Source organism: Aethina tumida, chromosome 3 (genome assembly GCF_024364675.1).
Source record: "Aethina tumida isolate Nest 87 chromosome 3, icAetTumi1.1, whole genome shotgun sequence".
NCBI classification, from domain to species: Eukaryota; Metazoa; Arthropoda; class Insecta; order Coleoptera; family Nitidulidae; genus Aethina; species Aethina tumida.
In genome coordinates this window covers 11,456,331-11,475,538 of record NC_065437.1, presented here as the reverse complement: position 1 = coordinate 11,475,538, position 19,208 = coordinate 11,456,331, and the positions used below count along the sequence as shown (strand labels likewise).

The 19,208-nt window shown below is 28.7% G+C and overlaps 1 protein-coding gene and 1 long non-coding RNA gene across 2 annotated transcripts in view; one reads left to right on the top strand and one right to left on the bottom strand.

Annotated features, from left to right (window-relative positions):
• The window catches only part of LOC109600372 (RNA polymerase-associated protein CTR9 homolog), a 357,258-nt gene that overhangs the window by 95,666 nt on the left and 242,384 nt on the right, over positions 1-19,208 (top strand). The gene's annotated exons all lie outside the window — the stretch shown is intronic.
• LOC126264836 (uncharacterized) lies at positions 17,692-18,885 on the bottom strand. The gene is made up of 3 exons (XR_007547454.1): positions 18,806-18,885; positions 18,249-18,435; positions 17,692-18,073 (listed from the first exon to the last, which is right to left on the bottom strand). It is a non-coding gene; the product is annotated as an uncharacterized LOC126264836 (long non-coding RNA).

Here is a 19,208-nt window from a genome sequence, read left to right as displayed (position 1 = left end):
ATAAGTGAAATTGTCTGAATTCGAGTAATGGACTGCTTAATGAACAGAAAGGTTGGAACGTTTTGGATATAACAATGATGCCAGTTTTTTTTTCTAAAGCTAATCTGTGCAGAGCACCTACACCGAATATGAAAATGAATAGACCATTCGGGGACCCATTCTCTTAATCGGATCTGTGTCGAGTGTCTGGAAATGTGCAGGAATTTAATTGATTACTGCAACCGACGCTTTACTGAAATTGTTCAGTTGTTCTGTTAGTAACAATTCAGGTAACCCGGATATAATGCCCGAGGTTTCTTGTTTTTGGTTGTTACGAGTATTTCAGAACTGGATTGCCTAAACCACATTTTTAGTTTTTCAGTTTCTGAAATACTTACGAAAAATAATTTTTATAGATTTTGAATGCTCTTTTCTTTTGACAAACGTTAAGTATTTTATAAAGGTAATTTAATTATATGACAAATTGTATATTGTTAGAAAGATTAATTTTTTCTAAGATTCGAAAAACAAATTCAGTATATTTTTTGTATAGATATTCAAACAATGGTCACGATAGTCTCAGCCATTTCAATAAATAACTAAATAAATAAATGTGACAAATTATATATTTTTAGTAAAGCTTTATTTTTTCCATTTATAATATAAAAGTTCAACCTAATATGTCGAAAGTTATAAAAAATATATTTTTCTGGAAAAGTAGAGTATATTAGAGATAAAAGTTCCTGTAGAAAGTTTTTAGAGTTTGTCGAAAAACGAATAAATATTAAAATAATTTGACACAAACAAACTTATTTAGGTAATTTAATAATACGATCAATTATATATTGTTAAAAAGCTTGATTATTTCTAACATTCTGAAGACAAATTCAATATATTTTTTGTATAGATATTCAGTTGTCAGTTAGCGTTAATCTTTACAGTAAATAAATAATTAAAAAAATAATATGACAAATTATATATTTTTAGAAAGCTTTACTTTTTCAGTCATTTTAAAGGCAAATTCAATTATTGTTCCTGTAGAAAGTTTTTACAGTTTCTTGAAAAACGAATGAATATTAAAATAATTTGACACAAACTTATTTGGGTAATTTAATTACACTACCAGTTATATATTGTTAAAAAGCTTGATTATTTCTAACATTCTAAAGACAAATTCAATATATTTTTTGATTAGATATTCAAACAGTGTCACGACATCGTTAATTTTTACAGTAAATAAATAATTAAATAAAAAAAATAATATGACAAATTATATATTTCAAGAAAGCTTTACTTTTTCATACGTTTTAAAGATAAATTCAATTATTGTTTCCATTTAAAATATAAAAGTTCAACCTAGTATGTCGATATTTATAGAAAATATATTTTTCTGGGATAAATAAAGTATACTAAAGAAAAAAGTTCCTGTTGAAAGTTTTTACATTTTGTTCAAAAATGAATTAATAAAAAAAAAAAAAATAATATGGCATATTATATATTTTTGGAAAATTTGATTTTTTTTTGATATTTCGCTTTAGATTTGAAAAATAGTGTCAAAGTTTATAGTAAATTTAGTTTTTGAGATTGTCAAAAAATAAACAATTAACTAAATAAAAAAGTAATATGGCAAATTATATATTTTTAGAAATCTTCACTTTTTCAAGGCATATTCGATTATCGTTTCCATTTGAAATTAATATTTCAACAAAATATCTTTACATTTTTAAGAAATATTTGTTTGTTCAGGAAATAATAGTAATAATCAAAAACAACCAGCCCCGTATATTTCATTATAAATTTTGTTTGTAACGTATAAAAATATTAAAGAAATATATTTTAACATTTTGTTCCGTTGCAGTGAGGAACAATTTGTTATTCGAGTCATGAAATGCACAGTCCACTCAATTTAATTCCAGCTTTAGAAATTTGCATTACGGTTTCTTTGAAATCACATTTCTGCGGGCCCTCATTTTGAATATTCAAACGAAACTACCACGAACCAACGATTAAAGTAACATATTAAAATTTATTGTGGTTTCTTGCTATGCTTTTAATATGCATTACGTTTAGCTCTTTACATTTTGATGAACAATGGAAATTTTATTTAAAAAAATATAAAAAATCAGCGTAAAGCTAATAAGTAAATATTAATTTATATTTTAGGTGTTTTAATCAAGCATGATGGTTGAATTAGTAATTTTGATTAAAATATTTCGTGGAATAAAAACTATTTACACCAGATTTATTTTAGGTAAAACGAAAATAATTAAACCAAGATGGAAACTCATAATTGAAAAATTCTCCGTTGTTGGAGATGTTAATCCAAAGTGTGACTTGTAAGAATACCCTTGAAATGAAGAATAAAAGTAACATTAAATAAGAAGTTGTCAGATTATTCTTTTTTACACCCGAAAAATTCATTAATTCTGATGAAAAACGTTTTTCTTTCATTTATATACGAGAAAATCATGTCATAATAAACTAGATTATTTTTTATTTAATGTTGTCATTTACTTATTATAAATGTTAAGAAAACGGGACTAATTAACATTAAGAAACTTTTAAATTATTCTATATAAGTGAGCAATTCTATTTTATTAATAAAATGCATAAATTTGGTTCTTACTCGATTTCACTTTCACTATAAAAGATTAAAAGATTAAGATTCGAACGAAAGTTTTCTTTGAAAAACTTTATTCATTAGTTTAAATTTCGCCGTAAAATTGAATATTCAAATTAAATTTTGGCCAATCGTTGGCGCATTCTGTACAACGTTTTTGTTTGATCTTGCGTTTTGGTGTTTTAATCAAGAGTGCACAAAGGATTACTGAATATTTCAAATTTTTGAATGTACCACCTAATTAAGTAACTTTACTATAAACGTGCTTTTTAGTTTATTGTATTAAATAATTGAAATTTCCAAAAGTTGGACCAGCTACACAACTCTAGAATAGAAAAAATAAAGTAATCACATTTCATGTGTACGCCTGACAAATGTACGGGTTTTATATTCACTCGTTTTCGCTTTTTCTTAGACGTTCCAGTTACCGCAGGAATTTTTAAAAATAAATTGATTACGATAAAAACGACAGTACAATTCCTCAGCCGTCCGAAAGTAAAGTTTCTACCATTTATTGTATCGACACAAGTGTGGTAAAAAGCATAAATTCTGGCAGTTAAAATTCCACCGTAAAAAAAGTAAATTGAAAAAGAGATTGATTAACTTTATCAGTATTATTTATGGAGAAATTATCCCCGTCTGAGGTCTGCGGTTTTTTACCACGAGTTATCCCCGCTTCAGCACTTTTTAAGCCGCCTTTAATAAATCCCGAATTGAACTTACGAAAATAGAAAGTTGACCAAAGTTTAAAAATCTTCTCGCATTATCCGAAAGCACAGAAGTTTGCCGATTGAAATCGTACGAAAATAGACCCGAATAGTTGAATGTGATAATTAGGTAAAAACACTTGGAAGTGCAAAAACAAAGTTTAATTACGATTTTTTCCTCTTATTCGTGTTCGGCTCAGTGTCACATTCGAAGTCTTCGACTTTCGTGACTTTTCAGCAGTACACTGCCCGGTTTTCAAGTTAATTGTCTTCATGAGATATAAAATGTGGGTCATCCCGATAAATTAGAGGCAGGGAAATATGTGCGGTTAACACGAAGCGTCCCGAAGACCTTAATATCAACTTTGGGAATTTCCCACACACCTAATTGGCGAACGGTAATTTATTAGCCTCGTCGGACGTGGGCCTCACCATGTATTATGTTATCGGATCGAACCGGAATAAATCTTTTTGTGAAATCATTTTGTCCAATTGAATGAAAAAACTTGGAACTATTAACGATATGGGAACGTGTTAATACAATTAAATCGGCGGGCTTTTGTTGGATACAAAGTATTTTGCGCATTCCTGGAGGAAATAAAGCACGTTAAGATCTTTATCAGTCAGTTTGATGTTAATGTTAGTTTTATGTTTCGTTAAATGTTGCGTTTAGTACTTTTCGTTGTTTTTTGATGAGTTTTAAACATTGTATGTTCTGTTACAAATGTACTATTTATATTTCAGTGGGCACATTTAATGTGTGTAGCGGATGTGGTTTCATTAATTCATTCATTGCATGTTGTACAACTTTAAATATAATATTTATGTGAGACGTTATAATGATTAATATTATTTTCATATTTTGTTGTAATATTTTTCAATTTCCTGCTGCCGAACAATGCTTGAAATTTTAACCGCACCATAAAAACCGTTTCTGAAAAATCACCCATTTACACGCGACATTTGACAATCAAAACAATACATATCGATATCGCTACGACCGTATTTGAATGTTATATCGAAATAAATTGAAGAAAATTTATCACCAGTACATTTCGAGGATCCGTGGCGGGAATAACTCCTTTCGCAGACCAATTCAGTTTATTACACTTCAAAATTCAATGTTTACTAAAACGGCGTTTATTTATGTTTGTTCTACGTTCCGTTCCTCATCTGTTTGAACTTTAGCGATCGATGAATTTACTTATGCATCGAAAAAGTACGTTTGATGAATGCTGTGCTTTTATGCAATGCTTTTACAAATTACCCGTAATCATTCACAAGTTTCAATCTACGGTACCGGTACAGTTTTACATTGCAGTATGTGAATGAAATTTTTATGAAACTTTCAGTGGCCATATTTCATCAAATATGATTGGTTTTTGGGGTGAAGTTTAGGCTAGAGTAATAGAGTAAATAATTAAAAGTTGAAACAAAATTCACGAACTAATAATGAGTTGGACCATCATAATGATTCGGACATTCATTGGCCAGCCTCGACATAGATTTAATGAATTGTGTCAATTTCATTCTGAGTCTATGGAGACAAAGCTGAATTTTTATTTTGTCTATGATGTCTCACACTTGTTCAATCGATGATAAGTGATAAGTGTTGGAAACATTCTTCTATTGAAGTATTAGAATTTTGGGGTGTCCTACGTTAAGACAACAAATAATGTTCCACATTTATCTGGGTATATCGTTAGATGAACTAACTAACCTCATGATCGTTGTTCAGGATCTTCTCCAGACCACCTTTTCTGACAACTCCATGGAGTGCTTCGACTCCAGTTTATCTGGTTTGTCGATTTTATCCAATGAAAGTTTATATTATTTTATTAGATCTTTGGGTAAACTAATTTGAACTACATTTAGATAAAATGCAATACTGTATTTTTTACAGAAAGACTGCTATGCTGGAATCTTTAAAGACCACCTTTGATCACTCGAATTTGTCCCATTTTAAAATCGGGAAACTTAGACATCAAAAACTACAGATTATTTTTCCTCATCTCCATTGCCTAAGTCTGAAGATAATAATTAATCAATATGGTTAAAAACCTCAATTAAATTGATTTTTTATATATATTTGTTCTTTATTTTATCACCTAGGTTTCTTTATTTACGGCATATTTACGGCAAACATAATAAGTTGATTATATTAAAAGTAATTTATTTTATCCACTGTTCGATCCATTTTAAATTTTTTTAATTAATCAGCAAAGTAACCTTTAAAATACCATAAAAAATATGATTTTGATGTTTAATAAATGTTTAAACATTGCAAATTCGCAAACAAATTGTATAATTACAACCACATCCAAAAGGCAATTAATTTTATGTTTTCAAATATCTTATCCTAATTCATTTGAATATTTTATTGAAGTTTTTTGTTTCGCATTCACCATTTTTACAACTGTTGTTAAAAATGGCGAATGCGCAACCAATCCAATAATTAATTACTATTAAACAAATTCTAAGAATAAGTTGTTAATATTAAAAGTAATTTATTTTATCCATTGTTAGATCTATTTTTAATAGGTACTATTTAAATTTTTTGATTAATCAGTAAAGTAACCTTTAATATACTGTAAAAAATATGATTTTGATGTTTAATAAATGTTTAAACATCGTGAATTCGCATACAAATTATATAATTACATCTACATCCAAAAGGCAATTAATTTTATGTTTTCAAATATCTTGTCCTAATTCATTTGAATATTTTAATAAAGTTTTTACAACTGTTGTTAAAAATGGCGAATGCGCAACTAATCCAATATGTATATGCAGTTTAATATAAAAATATTAAAATATAATCTAGGTGTAGTAGTTGGCAATTTAGAAATGCAACTTGCATTTCCATATGGTTGTTTTATTGGAAGATGATTGGAGTTACCACAGAGTAGCTGAAAAGTTTGGTGTATTCCATATATCCCGAATGTTACAACGGCACATGGAGACTAGTGACAATACTGGGAGACCAGGTCAGGGTAAAACTCGTGCTACAACCGTTGAGACAACGTTTGGTGACTACAAGAAGTTTGCAGTCTCAGTTAGAAAACGTAGAATAAGTAGGAAGGAAAATGATACACGGAGAGTTTCTTGGATTCACTACAGCGGATTTAATTTTTCTTTATAAACTTAATTTTTAGTTTCTCGTCAGAATAGTAGACATAAGCTTACATTCAATTCCAACCCTGGCAAAAATAAAAGAGAAGTAAAACAAATCTTCGATAAACAACATTCAAAGTCTAATGTTGTTTATACTATATGAAATATGAAATTTATCCAATTTTATTTTTATATCATTTTTGTATCCAAATTGTATAGTTCTCTAAATTTCTAAAAATGCCTTTAAAAAAATACAACAGTCTATTTTATACATAAATTTTTCATAATTATTAAAATAATAAATAGCGAGAAAAAAAAATATATGGTTAAATTTTAGTTTAATAAAATTAAAAATTAAATAAATTAAAAAAATTCTTATTGCTAAATAGTAAATTTAAAATTCTTTTGTTAATAAAATTTTACAATCGTTTATTCATATTAAATTGAACAATTATCTAAATTCCTTAAAAATAAATTTTCTCTTAAAAAAATGCAATAGTCTATTTTATACTAAATTTTTCATAATTATTAAAGTAAAATGTACTGAAACATAATGTATTTAATAATAATTATATAGTAAAATTTTTAATAAATATACACCTTTACCATTTCTTGAGATAATATTAATAAATTTATAACTACGAAAAAAAATTACTGTAGATGTCTTAAATTTATTATTATTATTTTTAAATTTACTAAATTTATAAATTATTTCTTATATCTTAAAAGTACATTTTAAGCTATTTTTTACTTAAATACCTAATTCTAAATTTATAAATATTTATTTTATATTCTAAATTTCATAAGAATATGTTTCAAGCTTTTTTAAATATAGAAAAATACAATAATCTATTTTATAAATCCACTCTTTTTAAAGTTTAAAATTTATCATAATTATTAAGGTAAGTTTGTATGGTAAAATTTTAAAGAAATATAAAAACTTTTACAATTTCTTGATATAATAATAAATTTTCTAAAACTAAACAAAAATATTTCCTATTTTATTTTTTACAAATATTAATAACTGTCGAAGACTATTTCAATGGTACTGGTATAATAAAAACAAACGCCTGTAACACATCCTTGAGTTTAAATCGAAACGAATTCAAAAAACTACCAAAAATTTAAACCAATCAATTTTTATTTCAGCAAAATGCTGATGACGTTGGGAATTTAAACGCGATCAAACCGTAGATGGTGGAAAATCTCGTGTAAACGTCCGTCCGCCTTCATTTGCACATGTCAAACAAATCTATCGAGGCCACTATAAAATAAAGATCAAAAGCTTGGGACAATTTTCGCCGGATTGTGACGGGGAATCAGTCTAGTCTCCGATTTTCACTTCGAGGTGAATCACTCCCAATGCAGATAAGAGTTTCCCGATATCGGGAAATTTACTTTGGAAATTTCGACGAGCTAATCTCCGAACGTGGGGCGGCACTTTATGTGTTTACGTTTACTTTTCGAGACTGTCAAGTGCAATTTTGAATTTTTTTTTCTAGTTTCTCTCTTTGAATTTAATTTATTTTAATCTGTCATGTTATGTAGGGTTAGTAAAATGTGGGATTCAGTCCTAGAATAATTTCGTCTAGTTTTAAACTAATTAAACTCTCATATCCAATCAGGATTGGAGTTTAGAAAGTTAATTTGTTGCGATCCCGTTACGTGTTGGTGCCACGTCCCAAATGCTGAAGTTGTCAAGAGTTTTATTTAATTTTCAAATCATCCCTACGTTTCGTATGATACCGGCAAAATATTAATGCGACGCCTAGTAATATGCAAATTTAATTAAAGACAAACAAATTGCGGGCTGAACGATTAAACTCGCGGGAGGATGATTTATTGTTTTCGCATCACACCTTTATTTATGTTAAGTGGGTGAACGTCCTAAAGAATTTAAAACCTCCAAGAACTTTATTTATTGGAAAAGTTCATAAGTATATTTATTTGAAAATTATTTTAAGAAGGTGAACATAAATTTCCAATGATCTCAAAGTAATGCTGCATCTATCCCAGCCATAAAATTTATATGAAAGGGGTTATTGAAAAATACCTCCTGTCTTTATTTCCATCCACGTATGTGTGTGCTCAGGCGTATTGCATTTTTTTACGTACGTGAGTGTGCAGATGGAACAACTTAACATTATCGCAATTAAAAAAGCATTAAAGTAAAATAATTTTAGTTTGTTTTTTATTACAGGTCATTATGTTGTGGATGGCGTAAAACTTCTACTACTTGGAACGGTAAGTACAACTTTACCGATAGTTAAAAACTAAAGTTTACGGCCGAATGAATATGCATGATCACAAATAGAATACGTCGCAGCAGATAGTTTTACAACTGTATTATTTAAAATTACCGTCGTCGACACGAGACATTATCTGGTCGGTGAATTTACACTTGCAGCGGCTGCGACTGCATCGGATTTAAAACTGAGGTCTAAATTACGTTCACAGGGAGAAACTTACTGTTCGGATGGCCACCATTATCTGCCGGCTAATGCAATATTCATATTGTTCATTTAAATTGCAACGTGATTTTATTTGATTCGCCCATGAAATATTTATTTGATGTTCCGAGTTTATGACCATTGTCATTGGCTATTTTAAAATGTCCTTCTATTTTCATATTTATGGTGATAAATTATAAATTATTATTATAAATGTTAATTTTAGTATAAAATTTATGTAAAAGGTCATTAAATTTTAATTTAGCAGTATTCACAGAGAAAATGTGGTACATTTACTGATGAAAATTTTCTTTTTTTATGTATTGGTGACTATAAAATAGATTATTTTTCTTCTTTGAGTGGTTCAGCACTCTTAGGACATAGTTCAATTCTTACTGATTAAAACGTTGATTCAAAGTCATTGGTGAAGTGAATAATTTGAATTAGTTAAAAAAAATATCAATGGCATTATAAACTGATCGAAACAAGTTAAGTTTGTAACATATTTCTACTAAAATATAAACTGAATCATACATTTTTATACGCTCTAAATACATTATTTTTTGTGAATGAAAACGTAAAAATGAAAAAATAAAACCTTAGACAAAAAACGAGGTCGAAAAAACGCATCATGGGTTTCAGTCAATATTTAAATATTCAGTTTAATTTTAGCTCTTTTCAAGAATGAACCACCAATTTTTCCTGCCTTTTTTAAAAAAATCCAAGACAATAAATTCACGTTATGTGTAGGAAGTTACTCGTATCAAGATGAGTATATACATATACATATTCGCTAATAACCCTTAAGTGGTTGATGCGATTAATAATAATAAAAAGAAAAGATGAGTCCATAATGATATGGGGTAATATTTTTCTAGTTATGTATGTCAAATATTATAGTTGAAATAATTAAAAATTTAACATCCTAAGTTTTATATCAAGATTTTTACAGTTTTGGTTATTATTAGAAGTTTAAAATATATAAATTAATAAAGTCAATACACTTAAGGCATTATATATGTTACTGTCAAAGTGCAATCTTAACTAGTTTATAACCTAACTAAAAAGTTTCAGAATCTTTAGCTATTTTACTATTTTATTATAAAAAGTAAATTCATCGAAATTAGAATTGAGATATCTAAAACAAAGGTTGACGTCCTAAGTTTTATTTTTTCTGGAACCAGATATGGAACATGAGCATTACTCAATTTTATTATTAGAAGTTTAAACATGTTTAAATTTATAAAATCAATATATTTATGGTATTATATTTGATACTGTCAAAGTGTAAACTTGACTAGTTCATAAACTAACTAAAAAGTTTAAGAATCTTTTTCTATTTCATTAGAAAAAGCAAATTCATCGAAATTAGCAGATAGTTTATGAGCTACTCAAGTTTGTCAAATATTGTAGTTGAAGTAATTAAAATATCTAAAACAAAGGTTGACGTCCTAAGTTTTATTTTTAGAATTTACATTAATATATTATTTTTAAACTCCTAATAATAAAACTGAGTATTGCTCATGTTCCAAAGTGAGACTTTCAACAATAAATAGTTTCAGTACCAAAGCGTATGTAAAATTTTTGAAACAAAAGTTGGGACGTCAAACTTTGTTTTAAAATTTACTTCAAGTACTATATTTGACATACTTAAGTAGTTTATAAATCTCTTAACTTCGATGAATTTGCTTTTTATAATAAAATAGTGAAATAGCTAAAGATTCTTGAATTTTTTAGTTAATTTATGAACTAGTTTCCCTTTGACAGTAACATATATAATGTCATACATTGGGGGACAAAGTGGAAAAAATGAGGATTTTTTATTTTCTATGTGGGAACAAAATTTTTTATTTATTTTATAAAATAAATTTTAAGTTGCCTTTGGTTTAATTTCTAATTGATATTTATTTCTTTTACTACAAATCTACTATTACAACTTTAATTTTTAATAAATAATCATTTAGTTCTAAAATAATTCTTAACTCTTTAAGATCAGTTTTTATTAAACACATTTTTAAATTTATTTGATCTAAGAAATTCAAAGTATCCACTTTAAAAGCTGTGCAATGTATTTCACACTCACTGACACTAACAGCTAACGAAGTCGTGGAAGCGTCCAATAATTTTCGATATTGTTAAAAAAAAATCCCAAAAACTTGCCATAAGTTTCCTGCAAAATTTAATTTCATCCTCCCTCGCCGTTTATATAAATTCAGGTTGTTATCACATGTCGAGAAAATAAATATTGTGTTTACCAAACAATATACGCGCCTCTAGTTTGCTTACCTCAGCTCGAGAAGTTTTCGGTGCAAAACTTTCTATTTACTCGGGGAGCTTGGTTTGACGTTCCTCCGGGGGATCGATCACATTATGTCATTAGAGCCAATATCGTGAGAAATCTTCAGAAAATATTTATTCCGTTTTATTTTTAGATCCAGCAACAACATACCGTTTCTATTTTTAGACTTTCGGCGTACTCCACTGTTTTGCTCCGGCCAACAAGGGCGAACGATTTTATTTCAGCGCTTTTTGTGCCGATGTTTGCGTGTTTTCAACCACTTCCGCAAGAAAATGCGCGCAGTAGTATTCACCATTTTTGTTCGGAGTGGTAAAGGCATTTAGAAATTTTAAAATGGAAAATAAAGATCTTTTACCGGAGTTTAGAAATGTATAAAGAGCATCGTTAGCGCACACAAAGGGAATGGAAAAACCGGTAGCCAATTACTCGATGGAAAATCGTTCGGAATGTAAACATCTGTGATTGGAGTTGCGACAGCGGATTTACTCGTTTGTGAACAATACATTTAAATTTTACTTTTTTGTATATGTTGACAACTGCTATTTTAGATTAAATTGCGTTTTCTAGCAAACTAGGAACAAAGGTTCATGAGTTATTTTGCATATTAACAGTGATATATGTAATATTACCTGTCCAAATGTGAAACATTTAGTAATATATAGTTTCACAATAAAAACTTATGTAAAATTCTAGAACTAAAACTTGGGACATCTTTTGTTTTACATCTCTTAGTTTAGCTACAATTGCAGACATACATATTGAGTATAGTTCATTAACTATCTGCTAATTTCGATGAAGTTACTTTTTCTGGTACAATAGCTAAAAATTCTAAAACTTTTTAGTTAGTTTATGAACTAGCCAAGTTTGAACTTTGACAGTATCATATATAATGCCATAAATATATTGATTTTATATATTTAAATGTTTAAATGTTTAAACTTCTAATAATAAAATTGAGTATTGCTCATGTTCCAACCTGTGACCTGTGAATATCTGGTTCCAGAACTGTAACTTATGTTAATTCTAGAAATAAAACTTAGGACGTCAACCTTTGTTTTAGATATTTTAATTACTTCAACTATAATATTTGACGAACTTGAATAGCTCATAAACTATCTGCTAATTTCGATGAATTTGCATTTTCTAATAAAATAGCAAAAGGTACTTAAACTTTTAAGTTAGTTTATTAATTAGTCAAGTTTATACTTTGACAGTATCAAATATAACGCCATAAATATATTGATTTTATAAATTTAAATACTTTTAAACTTCTAATAATAAAATTGAGTATTGCTCATGTTCCAACGTGTGACTTTCAGTAATATCTGGTTCCAGAACTGAAACTTATGTAAATTCTAGAAATAAAACTTAGGACGTCAACCTTTGGTTTAGATATTTTAATTATTTCAACTACAATATTTGACATACTTGAGTAGCTCATAAACAATCTGTTAATTTTGATGAATTTGCTTTTTCTAGTAAAATAGCTAAAGATTATTAAAGTTTTTGGTTAGTTTATGAGCTAGTCAAGTTTGCACTTTGACAGCATATTTAATGCCATACATATATTGATTTAATAAATTTAAATATTTTTGAACCTCTAAACAATAAAGTTGAGTATTACTCGTGTTCCAACATGTGACTTTTAGCAATATCTCGTTCCAGAACTGAAACTTATGTAAATTCTAAAAATAAAACTTAGGACGTCAACCTTTGGTTTAGATATTTTAATTATTTCAACGATAATATTTGACATATTTGAGTAGCTCATAAAATATCTGCTAATTTCGATGAATTAACTTTTTAGTTAGTTTATGAACTAATCAAGTTTGTACTTGATTGAATCATATATGATGTCATAAATATATTGATTTTTTAAATTTAAGTAATTTTAAACTTGTAATAATAAATTTGTGTATTGCTCATGTTCCAATGTGTGACTTTCAGGAATATCTTGTTCCAGAACTGACCCTATATAATATTCTAGAAATAAAACTTAGGACGTCAAGTTTTGTTTTAGATATTCTAATTACTTCAACTACACTATTTGACAAATTTGAGTAGCTCATAAATTATTTGCTAATTTCGATGAACTTGCTTTTTCTAATGAAATAACAAAAGATTCTTAAACTTTTTAGTTTGCAATTTGGCTGTATCAAATATATTGATTAAATATATTGATTTTATAAATTTAAATATTTTTAAATTTATAATAATAAAATTGAGTAATACTCATGTTCCAACCTGTGACGTTCAGCAAAATATAGTTTCAGAACCAAAACAAAAATTCTTGAAATAAAACTTAGGACGTCAATCTTTGTTTTAGATTCAAGTAGAATATTTGACTACTTAAGTAATTATTATTGAGTATAATTATCTGCTCATTTCGATGAATATCTTTGTTCTAGTAAAATAGTTAAAGGTTCATAAACTTTCTAGTTTGTTTATGAACTACTCCAGTTTGCATTCTAACTGTAAAATATATAATGCCAGAAATATTTTAGCCTTGTAAATATAAAACTTTTAAACTTCTAATAGTAAAGTTGAACTAAAGAACTTTGTTTTAAATTTCTTAATTGTCTCAGCTACAATAGCAGACATACTTAAGTAGTGTAAACTATTTGCTAATTTAGATGAATTTGTATTTTCTAGCAAAATAGCTAACGGTTCATAAACTTTCTAGTTAGTTCATGAACTAGCCAAGTTTGCACTTCTAATTCTAAACCTTTAATAATAAAGTTGAATATTGCATCCGTTTCAGCATGCAACTTTCAGCAGTATTCAATATCACAAACCAAACTCATGTAAAATTCTTGAAAATAAACTTAAAATGTCAAACTTAGTAATTAATTACTCGTATCAAACCCGTTTATGTTGATTCCATCTCTATCCGCTTTAATTGATGTTTAACGGCAAATTAGCGGCCGAAACTTCGACCTTCCTAATGGACTTCGACACAGGAATAATGACGTGGGGCTTCCCGTAACAGTTCGCCTATTCAATTTCGTTACGGATTTGCATAAACTTACAACTCGTCCAAGTGTCATCGAATTCACTTTAAACTCGCATCCGCACAACATTCCTGGGTCCCATTTCGGTTTCCGGCGATTCTCATTGCTTGATTAAAAAGTAAAATCGTCGGCTATTTCGAGAGGACCGTGCATAATTTAGCGACTCGGTTCGTTCATTTAAATTTTCAGAAAGGGAACTGGGGCGTATTTCAGTCCGGATTTGGGTTATCGTTTAATCTACATTTTCCTAATTGGAAATTGTCAATAAGTTTTTCTTTGTTGACGAACCGTCAAAATGAAAATGTCAGACATACACCCTTATTGATTTGGACATGATCTATAAGCAATGTCAGAATAAATATCAGTTTTAAGGTGTAACATAAGTTTTGACCTGATTTCCAAATGATCCGGGATATTTTGTACATGACGGCTTTATTTACCATTTTTTATTTTCTGCTGTATTTAATTGTGAAGTATTTGACATTAGAATCTTGATAATAAAATTATTTTATCTCCCTGATAAGTGTTTTAATCAAATTTAAGGTAATTTACATGAATTTTTATGCGACTGTAAACAGGAATTAAAGAGCTTTGAATGTTGTATAAAATTTATATATTACCCCTTGACATTTATTTGGGCCATAGTTTTACACCTGCTCAAAGAAAAATAATATTTACTAATTATCCCGAGCTTATTTCCACGACCGCTTTTATGTTGTTTTTAATGAATACGACTAAACGTGCTCGTGTTTCCACTGCATCCCGAAAAGTTCTGAATTAATTAAAACCGCCTTTAAATTTTAAAATTTTCACAAGCCCATTGCTATAATTCAAACGAAATAGAAGTTTGTCTATCTTATTTCAGCACTTTTAATTATAATAAAAACACCAACCAAAATTATTTTCATTCCGTGCCTTTGTTTCAAGTTTATGGAATGAAGAAATTATTTTTTTCATTCATTCCAAATGAATACATTAATTATAGTGTAAGGTACTTTTAAATTAATTCACCGCATTTGTATTCCCGATCTATTTAACCTAATAAAAACAAACTTCTAGTGTTTAATTTGAACCACAATAAAAATAAAATAATCGTTACGAACACATTCACGTGCAAATTATTGTTGCGCCTGCCCCTTCGAAAATCTAATTAACTCGGAAATTCCGAAATTGTATGCGCCCTCGGGACACACCAAATACTAATAAAATTTACTCTTCTTTCCCGTAACCTTAGCGAGTCCCTGGCACATGGAAGTTCGAACTGTGACAGCCGTTCGCTCCTCTACACGGCACACGGGAGATTCGTAATGGCACCGTTTCACTCACGTAGGAATCAGAGAAGACAGGTAATGTGCCTACCACTTTGTACGGAACGTGTGGGGACGTACGCCGGGCTGACAATTGGGAATATATTCCAGAAAAGGGGATTGCTCACAATGAATGGTTTCCAACTTTGAATAAGAAATTTCGTGTGGGTTGCTTTAAAAGGAAAAGAAGTTCAATGTCTCATGAAGTTCTGGACGACTTTTGTATTTTATTAAAAGTCTTGATATGAAATAATGAGACAATTTTTGGAACAAACTTAAATCAATAAACTCATTAAAGAACAGAACATTTTATATATAGATATATTAATAAAAAGAGTACTCACCTGATCAAATAAAAATTAATCAATTGGAAGAGTTTCTTTCATAATAAGGTAGCTTCATATGAAATATATTATTTTCAATATATCAATAATCTGAATGAAATATAGAGAAGTTAATGAGGAAAGTGCTCACATTAATAGCTTCCATAAGCCACTTCTTGAATATACAATAGATTATATTAATAATTGAAGTTTCAAAGAGGTTATTTTCATTATAGTACTTAAATCAACAGCCCAGATAACAGATGTGAATAGAAATAAAAATTATTAAAAATTTATATATTACGAGAAAAGTACTCACCCACTCCAAGAAAGTGGACCAAGGTAGATTGAAACAACTTCTTCATAATAAAATTGCTTAATCTAGAGATATTAATAATGAAAGTACTCTCCTAATCAAAGTAAAATTAATCAATTGAAAGTTTCATTTAATATAATTTATAATAAGGCAGCTTCGTTTTCTTTTAGTAATTTGTAAAAGCCACTTCTTGAATATACAAATGATTATACACATATCTGAAGTATGGAATGTATTATTCTCAATATAGTACTTAAATTAATTGTCCAGATATAGTAAACCTGAATAGATAAGCAAGTGATTAAAAATAGATATATTCAAGAAAAATTTACCAAGATAGATTGAAACAATATTTTATCTTAACTCGTAAAAACTACTAAAATAAGACGAAGTTGTTTTATTATGAAAGAAGCTATTTCAGTCTACCTTGGTTTATTTTTCTCGAGTAGGTGACTACTTTTCTAGTTAACATATATATTTTTAATAGTTTGTACTTCAATTATCAGTATAATCAGTATAATTTCTTTGAACAGGTGAGTACTTTTCTCATTAATTTCCCTATATTTAGAATTCTGTTATTTCATTCAGATTATCTATATCGGATCCGTTGTTTTAAGTATCAATAATCTGAATGAAATATAGAGAAATTAATGAGGAAAGGCATCAAAAATATTATTCTCATTATGATGCTTACTTAAATCAACGAATCCAATATAGATAAGTTGAATAAAAAAACAAATGATTAAATATTGATAAATTAATCAGGAAAGTTTCTCTGATGGATGAAAAATAAATTAACCAAAATAGATTGGAACAGCTTCTTCAATAAAATTATTGCTACATCTTTTAATAGTTTTCATGAGCTATTTATTGAATATACAAATGATTATAGAGATATCTATAACTAAGTTTCAAAGACATTATTCATATTATGATTATTTAATTATATTTAATTCATTCGGAATCAAAAAAATTTTCACTATCTGTCACTGTCTCAATATCTGGATGTAGTTGCAATTTGTCATATTCGAAAGCAATGTGATTAAATTGCAAATTTAATGCTACGTTGTGCATTTCGGTAGAGTTATAGCATCATTTTACCAGTCAATTAATGGGTCAATTTCACCACGGTCAATATTAAACGAGAAATTCTGAAATAACCGGCCGCATCGAATTACAACCGGTGCAGATGATTACCGGATATTACCGAAATTTTGTGTTAATTGCATTTTGTACGAGCGTTCCGGAGTTTATATTTTACGACTATTAAAATACATAAAATTTGAGTCATGCATAAACGTTGAATTTTATTTTTCCACGGAACGATCTCGGTTCGCCATTGAGGTCAAGTGAGCATGTAATGACGATGGAGCCATCTGCCAATTAATGCGAGTCGGACGACTCCCAAGTTCTCCATTTGAGAACGAGCAAACATCCATCTTCAGATTCGCCAGTTGAGCAACGATCAAGATGTTCGTCACGGGCTCACTTACCGCCGGATAGGTGTAACTAACGATTGGGGTTATTTCTGAATTGTTATTGTGGTGGAATGGCAACTAGAGATTTGAGGGTCATTTGAATTTTCTTATTTATTCTTCTAATGACTGGAGTGGTATTAGTATGGGACGTTCATTTTTATTGACGAAATATCCATAATTAATAGATTAAAACTGTAATTGATTTCTTTGATCACCCTTTTAATGTTAATTTTAAAATACGTATCTGAAGGATTTTTTGTAGTTTTTAGGAATAACACAGAAATCTCGTGTGTGTTCTAGAATGTGCAGTATGAGTTATAAAAGTGTGTACTATATAAGAGGACTCCCCTAATGTTCCAGATTCATTTGTGAACTTAAAATTACGACACTCTTTTCATGGTAGAGAGACTCCAAGGTTTACATTCAATTTAAATTTTGACGAGTGATAACGCTGATGATTTTTTCGATGCTGGAACATAAAGAACATATGTTAATATATTCTATTTTTCGAGATAACGCAAATTGAATTTAGTTTTGATAAAGTACATAAGTAAAGAAATGAAGATATTTTATCAAATTATTATTGTATTAAGAAAGTTTTAAAATTTAATGTAAAATCTTACATAAATTAAACAAAATCGTACCTATCTTTCAAGACAGTCTCATACGTGTTCAATTGGATCGTAGGTAAAGGCAGGGGCCACAATCTGGTCAAAATTCTTGACTCCTCTCTAAATAAATTCCACCCCATACTGTTACAGAATTACTACCAAAAGTAACACTTTTTACCATATTTTGATCAAGATATCTGTCACCACGTTCAGGCTATAACTAAATACAAGAGATGTTTATGTGTGAACATACAATTACACCATTCTTCTGATGGTAGAGAGACTCGAAGATCTACAGGAAACCTAGATGTACAGAATGTGTGATATGGTTTAGTTGTTGACTGTTCCATGCTCCACAAATTACAATTATAATGGTAAAATCTTCATAAGAAAGTCTCTTTTGAAGTATTTTACGATGCAACAGAAAAATCAAGAATGAGACTATTACAATGTGTTTAAATTAACAAAATGCCTTTTTTTGGTACGAAAAATTTTAAAAGAAATGGTGGAAGTTTGTTTATTATTATGGCAAATATATAAAAAGTAAAATAACTATAAGGAAATACAAATTATCCACTTCAGATACGTACCCAAGATTAAAATCCAATTAACCAGATATATCTGAAATTGACCATGACTGAACAGACCTTCTTATACCTGTTACTTTGAGTAGAATTTTGACGTACGTCAAAAATTACATCTTTTAGAAGAAAGTGAGAAAATAGAGATATTTACTTAGATTCATCTGTGAACATACAATTACATCATTCTTCTGATGGTAGAGAGACTCGAAGGTCTACAGGAAACCTAAATGTACAGAATATGCGATATGGTCTAGTTGTGAACTCAGAGTTCCATGCTCCAAAAATTACAATTATAATGGCAAAATCTTCATAAGAAAGTCTTCTTTGAATCATTTTACGATGCAACAGATAAATCAAAAATGAGGATAATACAATGTGTGTCTACAAAATGCCTTTTTTTTGGAAATAA